Genomic DNA, 12,130 nt, shown 5'->3' with positions numbered 1-12,130 from the left:
ATTATATCTATATATACGCGCGAGATTTAAGGTAAGGCGTTGTCTAAGACCAGACCGTTTCTTTCTTTTCTATTTACGTTGTTGATTTATTCACTCACTTCTATCCTCTCATTTTCCCATAGTCAACTTCATTCCTGCCTCTTTGGCTGAACAATTATTAAAGAATATATCTGAAAAAACTATTTATGTAAAGTTTGAATTGATGTAACAGATACGTAGACAGAAGGAACGCGCACAATTTTTTGTAGCCATATATATCTTTCACCTCCAGATATATTTTTAATTAAGAAGATACTCTTCCTTTGTTATAAACTACTCCGTGTGGTCCTTCTCAGCTTAGTTCAGATGTTACAATGCATAATATATGCAAAGTTTGAGATTCTCCACCACAAAAAAAACTACTCCGTGTGCATTGGATTTGGATATAACGCATTTATTGCGTGGATGCAGTAGTTGTTCTCTACCGTCCGATCCGAAATGAATGGTCAAGATCTGATACTATGTAAAATTGTTGAAATCCGAGATGTGAATTTAGAACCGTCATATCATAAATTGATGGTCGAGATTTGCTACTGCGACAAACCGTGTGAATTTGCTACAACATCAAATTCAGGTCCGTGTGCATTGCACGGGTGCACTTATCTCTAATTGATGGTTATAAAATATATTATCTCCGTCTCTAATTATAAAATCATTTTGAGATTTTTTTTTTAAAACTTTTATAAGACCCTTTTAATATTTTTAACTACATTAATTATTTGTCCTCGTGAGCTTAACCTAGTTGGTATAGACAATGCATAATATATGTAAGGTCAAAATAAAACTACATTAATTATTTCTTTACCTACATATAGCATGTTGAAAACATAAATTAGCTATATCTCTTAAAGGATAAAATTGTAAAAATAATAGTCATCACAAACAATTTTAATACAAATATCAACTTTTGTTAATTCTTGTGATTTTTCCAAAACAATCTCATATTTAGCGACGGAGATATTTTTTTTTTTTAAGAAAGCGACTATATTTTTTTTAAGAACCATAAATTTCGTTGTTGTTGTTATTATTCTTAGTGTGATAGCATTGCACCACACAAGCAGTGGCAGAGCTAGAAAAAAATGTCAGGGTGGACCACTAAAATTAACTATTGAAAAATTATTTAAAGTCTCGCAAATTAGACCTATAATTGAATTATTTAAATTTTTCGGGTGGGCTACTACACCAATTTGCGGGAATTTGAATCAACCGAAACCTAAAACCGACATAAAATTGTATAAAATCTCGCAAAATAGACCTATAATTGAATTATTTAAATTTTCGGGTGGATCACTACACCACTTTGCAGGAATTTGGATAAACCAAATCATAAAACCGACACAAAATTGTATAAAATCTTGCAAAATAAACCTATAATAGTTGATTTTTTAATTTTTTCGGATGGGCCAGTCCATGAAGGGCTCTGCCACTGCACACAAGAACATCATATCAATTTGCAAGATATTGCTCTAAGATGTAACAACATCAATGATAAGAGCTTTCTTATCACACCTTAACTCCATCTTTTTCATTGTATCAACTACACCATCCGGTCACTATTATAAGCAAAAAACTATATTTTAGATTCATTCATTAAATAATGTATGTGGTCTTTATTATAAACCACGTACATCATTTAATAAATTAATCTAAAATGTAGTTTTTTTGCTTATAATAGCGGCCGGAGGGTGTATTATGCACTCTTTACTACGAATGAGTTGCATTAATCTTGCATTGCTCAAAATAAAACAATGGGAAATGATAGTTGTAACGAAGGATATTTTCACGAAAATTTTCCGACCGTATGATTGCTTGATACCTTTTCTAAATTATATCTAGGCTTAATTACTCTTTTGGTCCCTTAACTTATTTTTTGGTTTCGTTTTGGTTTCTTAACTATTAAAAGTTTTGTTTCGGTCCCATAACTTATTTTTGGGTTTTCTTTTGGTCCCTTAACTATTGAAAGTTTCGTTTTGGTCCCTTAACTTATTTTTTGGTTTCGTTTTAGTCCCTTAACTTATTTTTTGGTTTCATTTTGGTCCCTTAACTCTAATACATTCATCCTAACATAAAGGACCAAAGTGGTTGACGGAGAAAGAGTTAAGGGACCAAAACGAAACCAAAAATTAAGTTAAAGGACCAAAACAAAACTTTTAATTGTTAAGAGACCAAAACGAAACCAAAAAGTAAGTTAAGGGACTAAAACGAAACTTTTAATAGTTAAAGGACCAAAACAAAACCAAAAAATAAGTTAAGGGACCAAAAGAGTATTAAGCCTTATATCTATTGTTTACTTTGATTTCTGGCCAACAAGAATTCTATTTGGTTGAAACATGTTCGTGATACATTCAAGATAAACTTTGTCACGGTCAATAGCAATGCTCTTTTCTTTAAATTTTAATCAAGATTCAAGACACTCGCTCGGGAAGATTTCGTGAAGCCAAGCTTTGCGAGATTTAGTGGGGTGTATTGGATTGAGATTTCAAAAGATTTTAAAAGATTTTTTTTGTTTTATAAAAGTCTTGTGGTATTCAATCAAGATTTTTAAGGAATGTATAACATTGTTGTGGTATTCAATTAGGATTTTCAAGATTTTTTAATGAGTCCAATGAAATCCAGTGGTATTCAATTGAGATTTTGCATAACTTAAAAATTGTCTACTAGTATTCAAAACTCTACGGATTTTAATGGATTGTTGTGAGTAATGGATTTTATGAGATTGTTTAGTGTAAAATGTACCTACTAACAATCTCACACCTAGCCTTGAGACTTTTCTATCTCCCACACATAGCCTTGAGATTTTGTAATACTCTTCCAAATTCATTTTTTTTTTTTTTTTTACGTTTCTTCCAAATTCTTTTCTGTTCTATTGTAACAATCGCAGGTTATATATGTTGTTTGACAAACTTATTGTCGAAATCATCATGCCTCTAACTTGCATTTTTCTTAACATAACTTTTACGTTCATTAAAAAAAAGAATGTACTGAATAATCTTGTGGTTAATTTACCATCTACCTATATATCAAATTATTATAAAAATCACAACTTTACGTTCATTGGTATTATAATAATTTTTCTACTTGCATTTTTCTACCTGTAACATGCATTTTTCCAATCAAATTATTATAATCAATAAACTAACATAACTTATTTTTAGGTCTATTTATTTTGATATCATATGTCCAGAATTTTTAAGATCAATCAACCTGCTAGTAGTATATTATCTAATAGTCTTTTTTTTGAAGAAATATTACACTCATTGATTCAATGTTTTTTTTTCCGGTTGATTTATAACTGTACTTTTGTTTTTGAGATTTTTTGGTCTGTACTTTATCTTTAAATTTATTGACCCTTTTAAAATCTTAAAAATCCATTAAAATCCTTTAAAATCTATATCATGAATCCATTAAAATCTTGATTGTAAAAAGTCTTTCAAAAAAAGTCTTTTAAAATCCCACAAAATTAATACAATCCAACAAAGTCTTTTAAAATCTTCAAAAAAATTTCTATCAAAACAGTCTTTTAAAATCTCAATCCAATACACCCCCTTGGTATTTTCCTTTAGACAAAAAACAATTGATTAACAGAAGTCTTGGTAATAACTGCTTAAGTTCCTTAAAAAAATTGCTTAAGTATCGACCAGGCGACGACATAATTACTTTAAAGGTTAAATTTGCATTTTTCGCCTCCTGAGTTTTAAAATGTTGCGATTAAGAAAATATACTCTTTTGACTCTCTAACATAAGGGAAATATGATTTTTTGACCCCTTATCATCTCAAAAAGTTGTGATTATGGCACCTGTCTTGGGACACGTGGCGTATTCTCAATAATTTTAGGACAAAAGGGGAAAAATTGTCATTTTTATAATACTGAGCCAAAATCGCAACATTTTAAAACTCGAGGGCGAAAGTGCAGTTTAACCTACTTTAAATTGATGAAAAATATAAATAAAAAAATGTCTTATTAACGAGTGTCTCGGGTACTCTTCAAGGATTTAAAAAATAAGAAAGGGAAATGTTAACGAGTGCCCCCGGGGCACTCTTTAAGGGTTATAAATAGTAAAATTTTGTGAAAATTTGTGTAATCAATACATTGAAAATTGAAACATCTGACTTTCTTAAGGAATAATTTCTTATTTTGGATTGCTTAAAGAATGCCTCGGGGACACTCGTTAACAAGACTTGTTGCGAATTCCATGAAAAATCACACAAATAACAAACTTGGTGGAGCAAGGGATAATCAAACAACCAAAACAAAAGTGTATGGAACAATTATAAACACAAGCCAAAAGTATAAAACAACAGCGAGAGAAATGGAAGAGAGAACAGAAAAGAATTTGTTGACCCAGTTCGGTCCAAATTGACCTAGTATGGGGGAGAGAGCAGCCCTCTGTTTCACTATATGATGAGTAACGTTACAAAAGAGATGTCAATGAGTTACAAGAAAAATTCTCCCACCTAATTCTACCTAAAGCTCCAATCTCTTCCCGTAACCAAGAGACTCAATCCTAATGGTGTTTCCCAAGGTGAATCAACCTTCAAACCCTAGTGTTTGTTCCCAAGAGACAAACTCTATACAAACCCTAATTTTGTTGTTGTCATTCTAAACCCTTGTTTCAGCCCCTCTATCTCAATTTTTACTTTGATTCAAGGTCTATATTTATAGTAAAAGTATAACTCATAAATTTGGAACGAATACCACACTGAAGATACGTTTTTTTTTTTCCTTCAATGAAAGAATATTTGCATAAAAATATAATATTCCCTTTCAAAATATATTTGCATCAAATCGTTCTTCATACGGTACAAAAATATATTTATTGTCCATAAATATATTTTCAGTATAAAATATATTCGAAACAAATCTTTTATATTTTTAGCAACAATATTCTCCATCCATCAAATTTTGAGTCATACTACAACATTCTCCACCTTGACTCTAAATTAGTGATGATGTCAATTTAACATCAACAACCATTGTTGCTCTTTCCCTTGCTTCCCACTACACCAAGTAGCTTCACAAGTTTACACCCTAACCTCTTCAGCCATCGGAATGTCTTCCGCCTTCTCGAAGATGTTTGTAGTCCAACTACGCTAGAAATTTCAGGTAGTTCTACAAGACTATACCATAACCTCTTCAATACGAGACATATCCCGCTTCCTTGAAGATCTACTTGTGCCCAATCATCCTTGGATTTTAGAGTAATCCACAAGTATACACCTCAACCCCTTCAGTCCTCAGAATGTCTTCCGCCTTCTCGAAGGTCCTTGAAGTCTAACTACGCTAGGTATTTTAGGTAGTTCCACAAGCATTCACCATAACATCTTCAACACAGGACATCTCCCGCTTCCTTGAAGGTCTCCTTGCATCAAATTACCCTTGGCCTTTTTTTAGGGTAATCCCGCAAGCCGTGCTATACATTCTTCAACCTCCGGAATGCCTTCCGTCTTCATGAAGAAATCCCTTGCTCACCATAGAGCATAGCATCCAAGGTCCTCCATAGCCGTACCATTACCGGTGTGTTCAACTCCACCTCAAGATGAGCGTACTCTACCTCAACTAGCAAATGTGCACATCTCACTATGTCTTCAACCTTGAAACTCCACCTCAACAGGTAGATCATGAGTATTGTTGCCTCCGCCTCTCCAAACTGATCATGAGTATTCTTACCACCGCCTCTCCAGGCTGATGTTGAGTGTTTAACGTCTCTCCAGACGATCACCGCTCCACTAGGCATCACTCTCAAGGTGAGACACATCACCTTCATCATCCTCCAAACAAACCACACCATCAGAGCAGTCACATCCTCAAGATGCACCTCAATGTTCTCCAAATCACCAATGATTTTGTTGAACTCCACAAGTAGCTCCATGATAGCCTTTGACTTTACCATCTCAAATGAGTAAAGTTGTTGCTTTAGGACTTGCCGATGAGTCAAAGACTTTGTCATATACAAATATTTGAACTTTGACCACATCGATGTCGCGGTTGTTTCCTTTGTTGCTTCTCTCAAATCTTTTTTCCTGAGGCACAAGACAATGACACTCCTGGCCTTGTCCACCATCTCTCCGCTCGTGACATGGTGACCGGTAACGAACCTTCACCCTTCAAAGCTTTCTCACACTTTTGTTGTATTAACACCGCTTCCATCTTTACCTTCCATAACTCAAAATCGTTATCTCCGGTAAACTTCTCAATATCCCACTTTGAACCCATGATACTTAATTATCCTTTGACCCTTGCCCCGCGGTGGGCGCCAATTGTTGCGAGTTCGATGAAAAACCACACCAATAACAAACTTGATGTGTGGAGCAAGAGATAATCAAGCAATCAAAACAAAGTTTATGGAACAATTATAAACACAAGCCAGAAGTAGAAAACAACAGCGAGAGAAAAGGAAGAGAGAACACAAAAGAATTTGTTGACCTAGTTCGGTCCAAATTGACCTAGTCTGGGGGAGAGAGCAGCCCTCTGTTTCACTATATGATGAGTAACGTTACAAAAGAGATGTCAATGAGTTACAAGAAAAAGTCTCCCGCCTAATTCTACCCAAAGCCCCAATCTCTTCCCGTAACCAAGAGACTCAATCATAATAGGTGAAACAACCCTCAAACCCTAGTGTTTGTTCCCAAGAGACAAATTCTATACAAACCCTAATTTTGTTGTTGTCATTCTAAACCCTTGTTTTAGCCCCATCTATCTCAAGGTTTACTCTGATTCAAGGTCTATATTTATAGTAAAAGTATAACTCATAAATTTGGAACGAATACCACACTGAAGATACGTTTTTTTTTTCTCTTTCAGTGAAAGAATATTTGCATAAAAAATATAATATTTCCTTTCAAAATATATTTGCATCAAATCGTTGTTCATACGGTACAAAAATATATTTATTGTCCATAAATATATTTTCAGTATAAAATATATTCGAAACAAATCTTTTATATTTTTAACAACAATATTCTCCATCCATCAAATTTTGAGTCATACTACAACCCCAATAAGAAATTATTCTTTAAACATACATTAAGGTAGTTTTGTTAGACGCCACTACTTACCGATTATAATGGCAGTTTTACCTCCTAGTATGAACATTATATTAGTTCACATATGATTAGAATGTCATATTTTAATGTGAATGTCTTATTATGCTTTCTATTGATATGTAAACTGAATTGAGATATGCAAATTTACCGCATTACGGTTTTAATTTTAAACTATTCTTGTAATATGATTAATTTTTTTTTTTTTTGTATGACATAGTTGTTGGAATTGTGATGTTTTGACTTCAATTTTTATGGCTTAGCTTTAATGTTGCTTATTGTTTGTTCTACATGTATGCTTGCAAGTGTTCTTTTACTACAAGAATTTTGGGGGAAATAAACCCTCGGTAATGCAATATATCCTTCAATAACACACATTAGTGGCGGATTAGTGTCCCTCAGTAATACTGGCGTAAACAATATTACTGACGGAATTTTCCCTCAGTAATGATGAGGTAGTTTTGACAAAGCTTTACGGAGGGAATAACCCCTCAGTAATTACTGACGTACTGACAGATTAGATCCGTCAGTAATTACTGACGGATTGGTAATTCCCTCCGTAAAGCTTTGTCAAAACTACCTCATCATTTTGTCAAAACCACCTCTAGATTACTGACGGAAAATTCTGCCAATAATATTTATGGAGAATCACATTACCAAGGAAAAACTCTGTCAGTAATGCATTTTCCACTTATTTAATATAAATAAAGAAATAAAATTAATCAAACACAAATAAACTAAATAAATAAAATTTGAATTTAATAAAACACAAATTAATTAAACAACACATATCATGATAATATCCGTACAATCGATAATTAGTTTTCGTACAAAGTCATAAATATTTCAATAATATTCGTATAAACCAGAAAACTAACAAAATAAACTAATTATCATAATATTCGGGCAAATTCGATAGTGATTTTCCGATGATCTCCCACTACCAAGATCTTTCTTGACAGAACCTTTTCCACCAGCCTTTCCCATAAACATCTTTTTAGGCAGAGAACCTTTTCCACCAGCCTCCACAGAAAGATTTTTGCATTGATTCTTTGGGGCACCACATAAGAAGACTATAAATAAAAGTATTAGACTATTCAAATCCTTTGGTCCACTGCTCCACTTTCTTGTATCTTCATTTTCATTTTGTATTGCAATGTAGCTGGAGCACAATCTAAAGGTGTTTCTTCTGAATAAGAAACAGGGAATTAGTGTTTGCATTCATTCAACAATATTTGTTGTCAATTATTATTCAGATATGTCTTTAAGATCCGGGCTGAAATGACCATTTGCTGAATTTAAGAAAGGAAAAATATTTATTACCTTGTGCATTTTTATACTCCAGATTTTCCCCCGAATCCATGAGAATGAAAACTATATCGGTTTGATTGAAAACTGCCGCCTACAGAGAGTATTATAATTAGTATATATCCACTATATGATTAAGAAAATTATATCAACCCGAGCACAAAGATGCCGAAGAGTGAGAGAGATACCAAATCCAACGTTAATGAATGCTTTATTAAGGGCTTGGTTCAATTCAATATCAGGGGAAAAGAAGCTAAAATATGAATTTTCCTAGATTCTTAAAACGCAGAGAAGGTTTAGCCTCATTCTGTATATTTTTCATTTAGTGAATAGGCAATTGGGTAGTATAAATTGTTAGCATATTTCCTTAATTTTGCGAATATGCAAATAAAGTGTCAATCAAAATGACCTATATCTTATAATATCATACATAAAATTAACATGTGATCTTTCACGTAGATTTAGTATTTTACCTCAACTCCACACTAACAACTTGTAATATCAATGAAACAAATCAAACAAAGTCATGGCTTACCAATTCTAAACCCTAATTCCCCAATATCCCCATTCCCCAATTCGAAAACCACTCCCCAATTCGAAAACCCTAAAAAAATTCCCAATTCTAAACCCTAAAACAATCAATTGGAAAAATGAGAAATTAGTGAATCAAACGGCTTACCATGGCTTTAGGTGATTAAGAACTGAGAGAGAGAATCAATGGCGGCGACGAACTGATAGAGAGACAATCGGCGGAGCAGCGGCGACAAACTGATAGAGAGCGACCGGCGGAGCCGCGGCAGCGAGGAAGAGAGGAGAGAACAGAAACACACAAACACACGCACGACTCAACAACTAGGTCAGCCAGCTTATATATCCCTTTTTCTTTTCTTTTTTAAAGTCTTATGTTAATATTTTTTTAAAGGAAGTGTTATGTTAATATTGTCACTAATTATTACAAATATATTTCAATTTAAATTTATAACAAAATAAAATAAAATGGATTATACATCCCAATCATCTTCATCTTCATCCGCTTCATCATCTTTATTTGTCACGGTCCCTTCTACCTTTTCTTCTACTTGTTGAAAATCGTCTTCGTCTTCTTCTTTTTCTTCCCCAGGTACCACTTCTTCTAATTCTTCTCCATTAAAAAGGCGACTAAAAGGCTCAACTTCTATCACACCATCTACATTAGACATCTCATCCTCCTGATACGGTTCATCTGTTTGATTTGTTTCATCACTTTCAATTCGATCACCCATACTTTGCCCTTTTTTTTCATGATGACTTCTATCGTACATCCAACTACGATCACCCATACAGGTAATGAATATAACATGGTCAATATAAAATAAAGATCACCAAAAAGTTTTAATTTCTACTTTTTTTAATTTATTTTTGAAATTGTTTCAATTACTAAAAAGTTTTAATTTTTAAAATAAATTCACACACATACAAATTGAAGGAGTCAACAAATTATAAAATAAAATTTTACATAATGTCATTTTTAGAGTCAAGTTACAGTGATAACACTTTTTAAAAAAAATCATAATAATAACACTAAGATATTTTTTTCTAAATTAAATATATATACTAAAAAGTTACAATTATTAAAAAAGTTTAAATTTCTACTTTTATTAATTTATTTTCGAAATTGTTTTAATTTTTAAAATACATTCACACACATACAAATTGAAGGAGTCAATAAATTATAAAATAAAATTTTACAAAATGTCATTTTTAGAGTCAAGTTACGTGATAACACTTCTTAAAAAAATCACAATATTAACAGTAAAATATTTTTTCCTAAATCAAATATATATACTAAAAAATTACAATTATTAAACAAAATAAATTGTACAATTTTAATTTGACTACTAACCTTGTGTCAATTACAATCTCACTTTAAGAATTGCTCCCATCAACACCACCGATAAACAGCTAAATGTATAGAATATCAACTATATAAAAATTTAAAATCTATCAATATTAAAATAATTAAGAAAGTAAATTCAATACATCTAAAAATTAAAAAATATAAGTCTTTACCTTGATGAGAAAAAAATTTGTGTGGAAAAATGTTGAAGAAATTTAGTAAGATGGTAGAGAATTGTTTTAGAGAGATGATGTTTGTTGTGAATGAGAGCTACTGAGAAGGAGTATCGGTGAAAAAAATCAAATTGCATTACATTACTGACGGATTTGATTTCAATACTGACGGATTTAGTATTAATGGCAACCGACCATTACTGACGGATAAGGGGCATTACCGACAGATTGTTTGCTTTAATTACTGGCGAATTCTCAAGTAACAGCGTTACTGACGGATTATTCGCAGTATCGGCGGATTGTTTAATCCGTTATACTATTACTGACGGATTTATATCCCTCAGTAATGCAATGCCTTGTACGATTACGTTATTGGCGGAATATTTCCGCCAGTAATAATTCGTAGGTTCTTTATTGATATTATTGACGGATTTATCCGCCAGTAATGTAACTCACTGAATTATTGAGGGTTTTTTCTGTCAGTAACGTTATTGAGGGTTTTTTGGATGTTATTGAAGGTTTATTCCGCCAGTAATTATTGAGGGTCTAAATTCCTTAGTAATACAATTTTGAATTGGTTAATATATTGAGGAATTCTTCTAGTTGGAGCTGGGGTTTCATCACCAAGTCTCAAAGATTTGTAGAATTTTGGACTTTAATTCGGAAGGTGAGATTGCTTTGAAATCCTTTTGTATTGATTTGTTTATTAATTGTTATTTGATAAAATTAACTACTTTCATTGCTTCAATATCTTGAATCATAAAGCTAATGCAATGCTTCATTTGGGTCAATTGATAATAATTGATGCAGTTTTTTGGTGAGTTCTTGTCAACTCTACACCTCTTGCCCCTACTTTATCTATTTCTTATAATTAAATTAAGATGTTCTAATTGAATTATTTTCACTGTTGTCCAGAACGAAGTCGACCTCAACTGCTGGTTGCCCTCCTTTTTGTTTTGGCCTTGTAGTGTTTTTGGGACCGTGATTCACTGCTGTCAAGCAAATCACGCAGTCAAGTTAACATGAGCCGCTGGATTTAATTAACGGTTTAGATTTAGTTTTTTTCATTTTTAAATTTAAACCCCTAACACAGTAATCTTCTTATTCCTAAACAAAGCTTTGTTGCCCTAACCATATTTCCTAATTCCCCTCCTCCAAACCCTAACCATGATTTCCTAACTTCACTCCTCCTAAAACCTATCTAATTGATTTCCATAAACCATATCTCCTAATTAGAGCTGTCAAAACGGGCGGCCCGACCCTAAACGGGCCGGCCCTAGCGGGCTTCGGGCTTTAGCGGGCCGGGCCAAAAAGCCCGGTTGACAAAACGGGCTTGAAATATACTACCCGAGCCCGGCCCTACACGGGCCGGCCCGTATTAAAAATTATATATATATTTTATTTTAAAAAAGTACTATAAAACACTGCTATAATTTTTTTATAAATAATATTTTTAATATGTTTAAATAATGTCTAGCACAAAAGTAAATTGTAAACATTTTCGTACAAACGTCGTAAACTAAAACGACGAGGAAAATGATTTTAAATAAATTAGATATGTTATGGTTATAGATATTTATACATTCGATCTTTAAAACTATAAATAACGAAATGAATAAATATAATTTTATATTACATTTATATTTGTGTTAATTCATTGAATTTTCACTTTTGTTTTTTACTTTGATAATC

The 12,130-nt window shown here is 32.6% G+C and overlaps 1 long non-coding RNA gene across 1 annotated transcript; it reads right to left on the bottom strand.

Moving 5' to 3' along the window:
* Positions 1-7,838: 7,838 nt before the first annotated feature.
* LOC25502101 (uncharacterized) lies at positions 7,839-10,533 on the bottom strand. The gene is made up of 5 exons (XR_003007651.2): positions 10,439-10,533; positions 10,272-10,350; positions 9,069-9,694; positions 8,405-8,483; positions 7,839-8,270 (listed from the first exon to the last, which is right to left on the bottom strand). It is a non-coding gene; the product is annotated as an uncharacterized lncRNA (long non-coding RNA).
* Between the last annotated feature and the right edge of the window lie 1,597 nt (positions 10,534-12,130).

Source organism: Medicago truncatula, chromosome 8, assembly GCF_003473485.1.
Source record: "Medicago truncatula cultivar Jemalong A17 chromosome 8, MtrunA17r5.0-ANR, whole genome shotgun sequence".
NCBI classification, from domain to species: Eukaryota; Viridiplantae; Streptophyta; class Magnoliopsida; order Fabales; family Fabaceae; genus Medicago; species Medicago truncatula.
The sequence above is the reverse complement of the archived record's forward strand: the minus strand, read 5'-3'. Positions and strand labels throughout refer to the sequence as shown.